Genomic DNA, 12,838 nt, shown 5'->3' on the forward strand with positions numbered 1-12,838 from the left:
GTTTACAATGGTCCGCAAATGTGCGTTTTATATATGTAACACGTGACCTCCCTACGTCACTACACTCTAAAAAAACAAACGGTGCTATATAGCACCAAGGCTGTTGATTTGAATCGTGACCATGGAGGAGCCGTTTTTGGTGCCGTGTGGCACCGGTGAGGCACCTGTGTAGAACCATATAGGTGCCATATGGCACCACTATAGCACCACATTTGGTTCTACATAGCACTATATGGTGCTTCACCGGTGCTTCACCGGTGCTATATGGCACTAAAAACGGTTCTTCTATGATTACGAGCAAAGAACCACTTTTGGTGCTATATAGCACCGTTTGTTTTTAGAGTGTATGCATTTACGTTAGGTCGCACTGGACCGGATCTCGACGAGAAGTTGTGCTTTAAAAGTGTATATTTGTTATTTTTCTTGTCAAAAATGACAATCGTTTTGCTAGATAAGACCCTTATGCCTCGTTTGGGATTGTTTATAGTCCTTTGAAACTCCGTTGAAAAAAACTGTTACATGTTGAGTTAAGTGTTAATTGTTGGGGTCTATTAAAGTCCATTAAAATGAGAAAAATCCTGCAATGTTTTCCTCAAAAAACATAATTTCTTCTCGACTGAACAAAGAAAGACATCAACATTTTGGATGACATGGTGGTGAGTAAATTATCTGGATTTTTCTTTTAAGAAAATGGAATATTCCTTTAAGGCTCACTTGCGTGTTCATGATATTTTTAGTCCAGATTGTCTTAGTTGTGTCTTGTGGCCTCTGTTCAAATGACAAAATGATGAATTTAACAGCCTGTTTTTGACAAACACTTTCTTGCATGTTTTTTTTTAAAGTTAGGTGAGGCGTGTCTTGTCTCATAATTTACAACATGTAAACACGTCTTTATCTCCATAGGTGCGTGACACGGAGGCAGTTTCCATGGAGACATTCGGCTAAAAAAATGTCGTACAAATAAATCTCATTAACCTCTTCACCTCTGCCTAAGTCTCTGGAGAATGGTTCTTCACAAACAGAAGCCTGGTTTCTTCATTCTGCCACAAAGATTCATTTTAAGCACATTGTAACCTGACAAGGTGTCACACGGGGCAAGTGTAGAGAGGCAGGCAGCTTTACCACACACGTGAACTGTGCTCACCGGCATATGATGCCTAATGGACGTGGACTCGATTTAATGACTTCCCGTCTGTGCTTGTTTAAAAAAGAGGCATTTACAAGCTGTCATCCACTGAAAGACTTTGAATTAATGTTATGTTGGAACAAATGCTTAAAACAAAAAAATCTTTTTTTTTGTTTGTTTCTAAACTGCTGTAGGCTTACTTATCACACTTATTGTTAAAAACAGCATTAGATTAAGTAAACTACCAGCTCACGTCTCAAACAAATACATTCATTAAAACCATAAAGCTGTGCACAATATAATGATTCAGACACACAGTACGCTATAGGGAATAATAGATACAAATGTTACGCTTACTCGGAGTGCACGAGTAATGAATTATATATATATATATATATATATATATAAAGATTTGCTGTATTTGCATGCATGCTTGTGCACACATACCCTTGTGGCCCCCACACAAAAAAAGCCAGGTCACCGGTACACCCCTGAGGGACGGGGGGTGGCATTGGGGGGTAGATGCTTGTTATCCTGTTGTGGGAGACAGAGTGTGACAGCCCCTTAATCCAGCCAGCTTTGTGCCAGTGCCCCCGACACCATGCTAAATTGTGTTTGCTTGAGGAAGCTCTCAGAAGCATCCAGTCTCCGCCACATCTGTGACCTTCCTGACACTTATAGAGCAAACACCACAGAGACCGCGCTGATGGGAAGCTCTGCCGTCTCTAACGTGGCCGGAGGCTCTTTTGTCATAATTCGCCCATTGATAGCATATGACGTTCCATCTTCCACTTGAGTTGGCAAAGCGCTGAACTCAATTCCCCTTCCAAGAGGGCCGGCACTGTGGATCTGATGTTTCCACGGTGTGATTACGTGCGAGAGCACCTACCATGGGAGTCTGTGGGGCAAAACGCGAAACAAAGAAGCTGACAGACTGCTTAGAGAGGGGAACATATCTGGGAAGGAAGGTTATTTTAGACTTGTGCATTTCCATGGAGAATATATTCCCCCAGAGCGAAACTTTAGCTTGTGTGTGTGTGTGTGTGTGTGTGTGTGTGTGTGTGTGTGCATTCATTTTTGTGTTTAATGTTCATGAGAGAGAAAGCTACTGAAGATCGATATTTCCTCTTGGTTCTGCTGGAAGGTTATTATGCATGGCGTTTCTCAATTTTTTTTAGTTAAGCTCTTAAAAACCAAACCACAAATAAGTTGCTTAAATTTATATTATAAAAAATAAATTTTAGCATTACACTGTAAAAATGCTGGGCTGTTTTCGACCCATTGGTTGGGTCAGAAAGGGGCAAACCCACGCACGATATGCAAAGGACATACATTAACGATGGCGCGAGTTAACGTTTCCAACGTAAATATCTTTTCTTGGACTAAAACAAACACACGGATTGTAGGCAACAGTTTACTTCCTGTGCCTGTTGACGTACACAAGACCGACATTATCATAATTTCTTCCGCTTGGACTCATAGCCTGTAAATCAACTTTTGTCAGCATTGCATTGTGATCGAATCTTTCAAACATGGCAAGGGGTGTCACATTTCTGGCTGACATCAGAGGTATTCAGGCCAATCACAACATACAGATTAGCTGGTCGATCAGGGACACAAAGATTTCAAAATGACATGTACAAAATGAATGCGTTTGAGGAAAGCAGTATATCTGGAGCTACAAAAATGTACAATATGTGGAAAATAATGCGTTTTTTAACCATAAACCACGCAAACACATTGTACTTTACCAAATACACAAAATAAAGTTTTTAGCAATGAAATAGGCGGCCGGTGACTTCTTTTTTGCGAGGGCGCTCAATGCGAAGTTTGTCACAACATGTATGTAGCCCGTCATGTGTGTGGTTCGTAATCTCAAAACGTGTGCTCTGCGCGCCGAGCGATCCCATGTGCATCACGTGTCTTGTCAAAATAAGTGCCTGCTGCAGACGCATCTAAAGGGTTTATGATAAAAGATACGCTCGCGTTTGCCAGATACTCACAAAATCTAATGCGTAAGAGTTTACTGTTAAGGGAGTGTCTTGCGTGTATTTTGTGAACGTGAGCGTCTCTTTTATCATAAACAGTTTTGATGCGTGTGCAGCAGGCACTTATTTACAAAACACGTGATGCACATGGTTCACATGACGCAACAAACACATATTTTGAAAACACAAGCAACACACATGACACTCCAAACACTTATTTTGAATTTGCGCCTCTGGGATGAGAAGTCACGAGCCGCCATTGGAAATAAGTGCGTTTTAAACCCATTTTTGGGTCCAAAAGGAACAAATGTTTCCCAAAATACTGGGTTGTAGCAACCCATGGTTGGGTGAAATACAGTATTTACGTTTGTATGATTGTTTATAGTCAATACTGGACAGAGCACACTGCTGGGTTAAAAATGACCCAATGCTCGGTTGTTGTAACCCAATTGCTGGGTTGTTTTTACTCAACTATTGGTTGAAACAACCCAGCACTTTTTAGAGGGCAGATAAGTGGGTGATTCTCACGAAACCATTGAAACACCACGGCACTAATGATTTTAGCTTTAAAATGTGTAATATAGTAACATTAAAAAGCATCAGAATTAACACAATACTGTGTTCTACCTTGCACAATGTGTGATTTCAACATAAGAATTTATAATTGTAAATTTTATCTCATTTTCTGCTGAAATTCTCATTACCGGCTGTGTTTGAACATGCGTTATGTTGTAATTTAATCAAATTAACACAAAAATATTAAGAAAAAAAATAAATGGATGTTTTGCTAGACTATTTTAGATGACAGAAAAAATATTTACTGAATATTCATGTATAATAATAATGAAGAAAAATTTGGAAAATGATGTCCATGCCTGATGTTCTCATCCTCCGCAACACTTTTTGAGAACAGTTTAAGCACACATACAGAATTTTAATAAAGTTTGATTTTGAGTGACCAAGCACATGGACCAGTTACTTCAAGATGGCTACCAGGTAAGTTCATTTTTTAGAGTTAATTTGAAATATTGTCTTGTCAGAATGCTTACACGACATTTTGATTATCATTACCGCAACAGATGCTTATTAAATGTTAATTTAATTAATAGAAGCATAATACTTTGATTTTAAATGCATGTGCAGAATCTCCAAATTATGTTCTTTCAGGTTTGTAATGTCATTTTGAAAATATGTCAGTGTTGATGTTTTCTGACTGTTGCGGTAATGAGATTTTTTAGGACTAATTTTTTTAATTCTGTTACAAAAAGTGTTAAATGATAAGTAAAAGTTTTTAAATTAATGTTCCCATTTACTCCAGACTTTGTTTTTCAATGTCTGGTGGGAAAAAAAGTAAATTTAAGCAATTTTTACATTTTCATGCTTGACATTTTTAAAACCAAGTTTTCGTGAGAATCACCCAAGTACATATTTGACCCAACCATGGGTTTAAACTAACTCAATGTTTTTACAGTGTACCAAAAATATTATTGACATTGGACTTCCTATTGAAACAGTTGTTGCAAAACAAACATTTCATGTGACTTTACCAAAGCAAAGTACCCCTGGTTAGGAATCACTGGTCTAGCAGAAGACTTTGGTGAAGAAGTCTTATATACATGCATGATCCGAGTACAAAAAAATAAAGGTGCTAAATAGGATGCTTCGCACAGAAGAACCATTGTTGGTTCCCTAAATAACATTTAAATTACACTTTCATTTGTAAGAGCATAGAGAGACTGTAAGTCTGAGTGGAAAAACATGCTGTACAGTGAGAGCTTGTCTCCTGCAGGTTGGTTTTTACCACAGCTTTCACAGTGCCGCAGCCCGCAGGCATGGGAGAGAACCCAGACTCGCAACACCTGCAAACAGCCACACGAGCACCGCAGGGTCTGCGTAGATGCAGTGAGACATCTGGGAACTAATGAAGCCACAGATGAGCTAAATGTTAATTAAAGTTCCTGTAATAAAAATCCATATGGTGGCCTACTGATTAGCACATTGAAAATACACTCGGTGTGTTTCTATAAACCGGTACAAGGATGTAACTGTGTGTTTCTGTTTGCAGAAGCACAGGAGCCATTTGAGAAAGTCTTTAGTACTTGATGCCGTGTAGGGGGGTTTATATATCCTCATAAAACTTTTTAATGTTCATATTTCTTCATAAAACATCAATGTACTTTAGGAGGATAACATTTATTCTTGCCTGGAACAGCAGGAATGTTGCTCTATGCCATCTTTGTTTGTATTTTGGGTTCATTCATTTTTTATTATAGAATAATGCATACTGTAGACAAAAATAAATGACTGTAGATAAAATAAGTATAGTTCAGGACTACTGACTGGATCTAGTATACAGAGATCTATAAATGTTTCGTAATGGCGTTCACTCTGCTCCTTTGTGGTCACATTATGATGTAAATCAATTTTTAAATGGAGTGCCGATGTTCATATGGAGGTTTATTTCACCAGCTGATGCTGACAACAAAACCCAGACGAACCACAGGTGTAATAGCATCCAGCTGGATAAAATACTTTCTTTTGGTGCTCTGTTAATACTTCCATATTCAGGGTTCCCACACCTTAGTTAACTTCAACTTCAAGGACCTTTCAAGGACTTTCCAGGTCCAATACCCTCAAATTCAAGGACTAAATGTGGGGACACATTTCAACTGAGAGTAAAGTTACATCGTGTTACCTTTAAAGATACATTGTTACAGTTTCCTTTCGAGGGAACTCGCGCTGCATCACTGCGGTGACACTTTGGGGACGCCTCCAGGGGTAAATGTGTCTGAATGCATATATCAAATTCAACTAATGGTGAGGCTTAACGACAAAGACGGTGACGCAGGAGCCAGGAAGTATATCGCTATATGAAATATTGCCAAAGACGGCGTTACAGGGGCGCAGGAAGTATGCAAAGGGAGACGCAGCGTCTCGTTCCCTTCTCAGGGAACAACTGTTACATACGTAACCCGAGACGTTTTCATGTGTCAAACACAACTATGCAAAAAAGCATTTTGGTTGAATCAACATTCGCAGAAGATATAAGCATTTAAAGCCAACAGTTTAGCATGTGTAATAAAAAAGCTAGAAATTTTATATTATCATCCTACACTACACAGGGAATAATGTGGATTTTTTTCTTGCATGAAATAGATTCAAGCACTTTCAATGACCTGTATCTATGTATTTTCAAAAACTTCCCAGGGACTTGAATTTTTTCCCATAGATTCACAAACTTTCAAGGATCTGTGGGAACCCTGCATATCATACAAGATCCAACGATTTTGTTAATGATGTTTCTGTTTGTTTGTGTAAGCTATTTGCCTTGAAAGAAGCTAAGCAACTAAATAACACATTTGTAGGGGCTATTTGCCAAATGTGATATAATGTGACTTTGTCCCCGTTGGTTATATCTAAATAAAAAAAAAACGTGCTAAATATGAACTTTAAAAATATCTTGCATCCAATCAAACTTACCTTATAATGGCTTGATGTGCCCCCACTATGAACAGTTCAAATGAAATCCATTTATTACAAATATACTGACAGATGGCAACTGATTTAATCTTTTTCACCCCAGAATCCACGGCAGTCTCAGGTTCTCACAGAGGCAATCATACGCAGTGAGGGATGGGATAATTGCCATTGATGGCAGCCAATCTTCCAGAGATAGGCCTCATAGTTTCACGAATAGCACAAACTGACTTCATGGTCAATGGCTCAGCCAAAGTTTTACAATCCACCTGCCTATAGAAGATAATTAAAAAGTCTATAAATGATGTGCCACTCCAAAACATGTGTGTATAGTGGCATTACTATACTATATAGGCTACTATTCTGTATTATATTTAAATGACTGTACATATTCAAACAAGAACTTTCTTGCAGGCTTTTAGCATCCAGTAAAGTTTCAAAATGATAGTGTTGTGGCACACTAATAATTATAAACTCAAGTCAAAATTGGACCTCAGAGTCCTTAAGTGTTGTTAAAATGAAAGAAGTTTCAGTTGACAGCTGTTTATCCCTGTTAGTTATGTTCTCACATGGACCCCCGGAGAGGTGTCAGTAAGGAATGGTGTCATTTCTCCTAACCGAGCAGAAATGACTCATTAAAAGCCGATGACATGATAGTGATGAGTGCAAGGCAATGGTCCACTCTCTGCTGAGTTGCAGTCATTAGCAGGGAGGTTGGGCAGGCTGAGGAATGAGGTCACTGTGTTCTAGGGTTGAGCAAAGCAGAAGGAGCAGAGACACTCTGGCCAGGATCATAATGAGCACATGCAATGGCTCTGTGTGCAGCCTTTCACCCTCACCCTGACACACACACACACAAACTGAGGGATCTGAAACAATATTTTATGTGGTGGTATCTGAAAAAGTATTAGAAGTATAGGAGCAATATAACTCGATAGTATAAGCATTTGCATGGATTTGTGGGCAGTAAAATCAAGCCCATTGTACAAAACACAGAAGACAACACGTAGACAATGTGTTTGCTGGACATGATACACTTTAAAAATGGCTGGGTTATTTTTGACCCATAATGGGTAAATATTGTACAGAACACATGCTGGGTTAAAATTGACCCAATGCTGGGTTAAAAATAACCCAATGCTGGGCTGTTGTTATGCAACAGTGGGGTATAATTACCTAGCAGTTGGGTTAAAACAACCCAGCATTGGGCCAACTTTGGCCCGGTGGTGTGTTCTGTCCAATATTTGCCCATTATTCATCAAAAATAACCCAGACATTTTTAGAGTGTATTGCACCTATATACTGACCAAAATATTTTTAATAAAAAGGCAGAAAGTCCATGAAAAATCTATTTAGTATCTGATTCTGGGCACTCAAAAGTTGACACACTGAGAGACGTGATTTAAAAGCAAGCAAACATAAAATCTTTCTGTTCTTGACAGGGCATATACAAACAAAATTATATCCACAGTGTTCTTTTTCTAATAAAAACATGTGTCTTAAGTTTATGTATAGATAAGAGTCAAAAAACAGGTAACCAGGTAACAGTAACCTCAATTAACCTACCTAAGTCTGTGTCATTAATGTTAATCAAACAACCCAAGACAAAGAGAAGTTCACCATTTTCGCGTGGGTTTGGGGTTAGAACGATTTTCTGTAACATAAAATGACATCCCAAACCCAACTTTAACCCTAATGTCAGGTGACAATTGTTTAAAAATCTGGAAAAAAATTGTATAAACCAATAGTTAAAGTCACATCCTAACCCAAACTCCAAATCTTACCCCAAACCCATGCAAAAATGGTTTAAAAATAGGAAAAACAATTGAGTAACCAATAAGTCCATCTGACACGGAAAAGAAAGTCTGTTGTACGGATACGAAAAAATGCGGAGATCCGTGACAATGACACGGATAAATGAGCAAAATATTCCATGACTATAACACGGAACTTTGTGAGATCATGTTGCAAACTCTGTTAGACCGTTTTATCGGACGCATATGCGGTGATGCGATACTCGTCTGGTCCGACCTTTACTTCCGGTTTCAGTTTTTTAATGGTCTGACTATTTGCTAAACTGAACTCTTGAACAAATACCTCACTGAAAATAACAAATGTTTTGGTAGGTAACCTATGTGTTGTTGTTTTTTTGCTTGTTATATAAATAAACTAAAGTACTTTGTTGTATTTATTCTTAGCGGAGTTTACCGGAAGTTACGTATAGACCATGGACGCAGCTTGTTTATGGTGTTACTGATAAAACCACCTTAAGTCAGAACAAGCTTGTATGATGTTGGAATTGAAGTATATATGTGGGGTTTTGAGCATATGGTGTCCTCATTCAATGCTAAATTTTAAACAGGGATATGAAAAGTGGTATTTTTATACTATAAGGCCCTATTCGGACGGTAATTGTTTGTCATGAGGATGTCTGTAAAAGTTATTTGCATGCCTCCTCCACAATAAAACTCAAGCATTCGGATGAAGATACATTTGCGGTGGATGTGTGAGTTTATAATTCGAAACAGCTGGGACTGCGCTGCACGTGTGATCAATTACATGATCATTCGCGTGACCCGGATACTTGATTAAATGTATATGGAATACATGTAATTGAATGCATTTGAAAATTGCATTTAGCACTTGCTGCTAATTGACATTTTAAACGATTTTAAATAAATTATTCTCGCTATGGAGCCATGATGAAACTTTGTTCCCATATATTTTTCATCATTTCAGTGATAAAGGTGTCAATGTTAATGCACACAAAGAAAGCCACTTCACTGATGCAGAATAAACACAAAGCCCATGACCATACAGTGCTTTAGTGCAAAATGACTTTTGCATCGATCCCCTTTTATAAACTCAAAGATGTGAATTCACACGACCTTGGTGTTCATCAAAATATTGTAGGTAATTCTGGCCGGGGATTACGCGGGTGGTCAGAGAAAAACACTGACATTCTGGATTCAGAGGCAATAAAATCACAAACTACCCCTTGTAAATTATGAAAATACCCCACGATAAACAATTACAGTCCGAATAGGGCTTAACACATCATTTCATAATATATCATATTTTTCCTTAAACAAAAAAAACATATAAATGCTTAGGCAGTTCAAAGACAATAATATCAGATACTCTAAAACCAGAACTTTCATGAACCCCATATTAAACCAACAGTGCTGCTGACTGGCATTTCTGGATGAAACCAAAAACCTGCAGATAAAAGATCTCTTTAATTTAAATGAACTGATTTACAACATTGCATCCTAGCCTGATACAATTACACAACCACTAATAAGTTGCATGACCGGCTGATCAATCTGAACGAGGATTTTGTTTTTAGCCTTATTCATGTCTGATAAAGGCTAACGATTTTCTTTACTCGTCAAATGACCACCTGATTAAAATCCAGCAGCACTGTCAGAGAAAATAATGTTCATTACTGACCCAGAATGTTGTGATGATTAAAGCAATGATGTTGTGACCTGGCATTCAGTTAATTTTCAACATTGTGCAGATCTGCTTATGTCAATCAGGATGGGCTGAAGTGGATACGTGGTCACAGGGGAACATTTCAAAATCATAATGCTTTTGTCTGATATGAGTAATTACACAAGAGAGATAGCAATTAAAGAATGTTATCTCCCTTCTCTGGTTTCCTTCCTCTTCTTCAATCACATTTAATTGAAGTCAAGAGGTTTGGAAAGGAAGGTAAGAAAAATGAGAGAAAGGGGGTTAAGTGATTTTCCAGATGAGTTTTATGAATTAGGAGTTTAATAACAGAATTGATTTCAAAGTGTATATTTCCTTTCTTTCTCTTCTTTTGTGTTTTGCTTTATTTCAGGTGTAGTACTTGTCACTACTGGAATTTAACAGGTGCTGGGGTATCCCACTGTGAGCTGATTGCCTATGAATGTAAAATTTTTTGTAAAATCCATGAGCTATTCATATTGCCACATCAGGTCCATTTAGGTCTACTATTTTGATTTATTTTTTATTCATAAAGCCATGCAGTAGCAACGTCAAAAATGGAAGTTTAATTCCGGGTGAATGCATAACAAAATGCATAAAAGCATATGCCACAAAGCATAAATGTAAAATAAAATAAAAATAAGAATGAAATGTATGACATCATTACCGCCAGTGTGTGTTATGGAAAGCAGAAAAAGTACTGTTGAGTGGCATTGACAGAATCGCAGTACATTCTCCAAAACCACTGGAAAGGTCAAAGAGCTCATGCCGCTGAGACACTGATCTAAGCTGAAGCCCCACAAGGTATACCGCAGGTGCACGTCATTCCCTATTTTCCACTCAACTCTACCTTTATCTAGGTTGACCATCTCTTTCTCTCTCTCTCCTTTTAACTACTAGAACCTTTAAAGAAGTCCCAAGGTACTTGAAAGACAAAAGAACTTCAATAATTTGAGAACAGCTTGTCATTGGGAATTGTGTAAAGAGTTGTTTAAATGTAGAAACGTTCCTGAGACAATTATTTTAAATTTCCAGGGAGCATCTGTCAGTATTGAGGTTGAGTTTTCTTACATTACTTGTCGAAATGCATTGAATTTCTCACTGTGAAATCACAGTAAAAGTGTCTTCCGTACCCTTTCAGCAAAATGAATTCCTCTGAGGCAATTTTTAAAAAATTGATTCATAACCTTGGACGCAGCCTTATGCTTTTATACTAAAGATAGTGAATTCAAGCTTTCAAATGCACTTTTTGAATAAAATAACTGCTTGGCAAATAAGGCATCTGTTTAATACCTAATTGTTTTACCTGCAGGCTGGATTTCTTAAAAGGGTTTTAAAGTGTTATGCGTAATTTTTTTCTATGTTAAAATACATTTTCTTCTTTCTGCAGAACGTGTAAACATTATGGCTATGTGGTGCTACAGTTGGAAAAAGCATGGTGATCAGACCAACATAGCAACATTGGCCCGGTCCCAAATGTTGCTCTAAGCCTTTTAGCAGTCCTCCCCCACTTTACAAAGTTAGATTTCACAGCTTATATCAGTGGATCTTTTTGACTTGAAGAACTGCTGATTGTCCACAACAATATCTGAAGGCTGCCAAACTCTCAGTTTCATACACAAATATTTCCAAAATATTCTAGAAGTTGAAAGATGTATATTTGTTATTAAATAACCATATACACTCACCTAAAGGATTATAAGGAACACATGTTCAATTTCTATTAATGCAATTATGTAATCAACCAATCACATGGCAGTTGCTTCAATGCATTTATAGGTGTCGTTCTGGTCAAGACAATCTTCTGAACTCCAAACTGAATGTCAGAATGGGAAAGAAAGGCAGTTTTGAGCGTGTAATGGTTGTTGGTGCCAGATGGGGCGGTCTGAGTATTTCACAATCTGCTCAGTTACTGGGATTTTCATGCACAACAATTTCTAGGGTAAACAAAGAATGATGTGAAAAGGAAAAACATCCAGTATGCGGCAGTCCTGTGAGCAAAATGCCTTGTTGATGCTACAGGTCAGAGGAGAATGGGCCGACTGATTCAAGCTGATAGAAGAGCAACTTTGACTGAAATTACCACTCATTACACCCAAGGTATGCAGCAAAGCATTTGTGAAGCCACAACACGCCCAACCTTGAGGGGCTACAACAGCAGAAGACCCCACCGGGTACCACTCATCTCCACTACAAATATGAAAAAGAGGCTACAGCGATTTCTGTTGAGACATTCAGATGGTAGAATCAGAATTTGGCGTAAACAGAATGAGAACATAGATCCATCATGCCTTGTTACCACTGTGCAGGCTGCTGGTGGTGGTGGTGTAATTGTGTGGGGGATGTTTTCTTGGCACACTTTAGGCCCCTTAGTGCCAGTTTGGCATCATTTAAATGCCACGGCCTACCTGAGCATAGTTTCGACCATGTCCATCCCTTTATGACCACGATGTACCCATCCTCTGATGACTACTTCCAGCAGGATAATGCACCATGTCACAAAGCTTGAATCATTTCAAATTCTTGAACATGACAATGAGTTCACTGTACTAAAATGGCTCCCAACAGTCACCAGATCTCAACCCAATAGAGCATCTTTGGGATGTGGTGGAACGGGAGCTTCGTGCCCTTTTGTGGGGTGTTCCCAGTCTGCAGTGCCAGACTAGTCAGTAACTATCAAAAGTGGTCCAAGGAAGGGAAAGCGGTGAACCGGCGATAGGGTCATGGGCTGCCAAGGCTCATTGATGCACGTGGGGAGCGAAGGCTGGCA

Source organism: Misgurnus anguillicaudatus, chromosome 2, assembly GCF_027580225.2.
Source record: "Misgurnus anguillicaudatus chromosome 2, ASM2758022v2, whole genome shotgun sequence".
Lineage (NCBI taxonomy): Eukaryota > Metazoa > Chordata > Actinopteri > Cypriniformes > Cobitidae > Misgurnus > Misgurnus anguillicaudatus.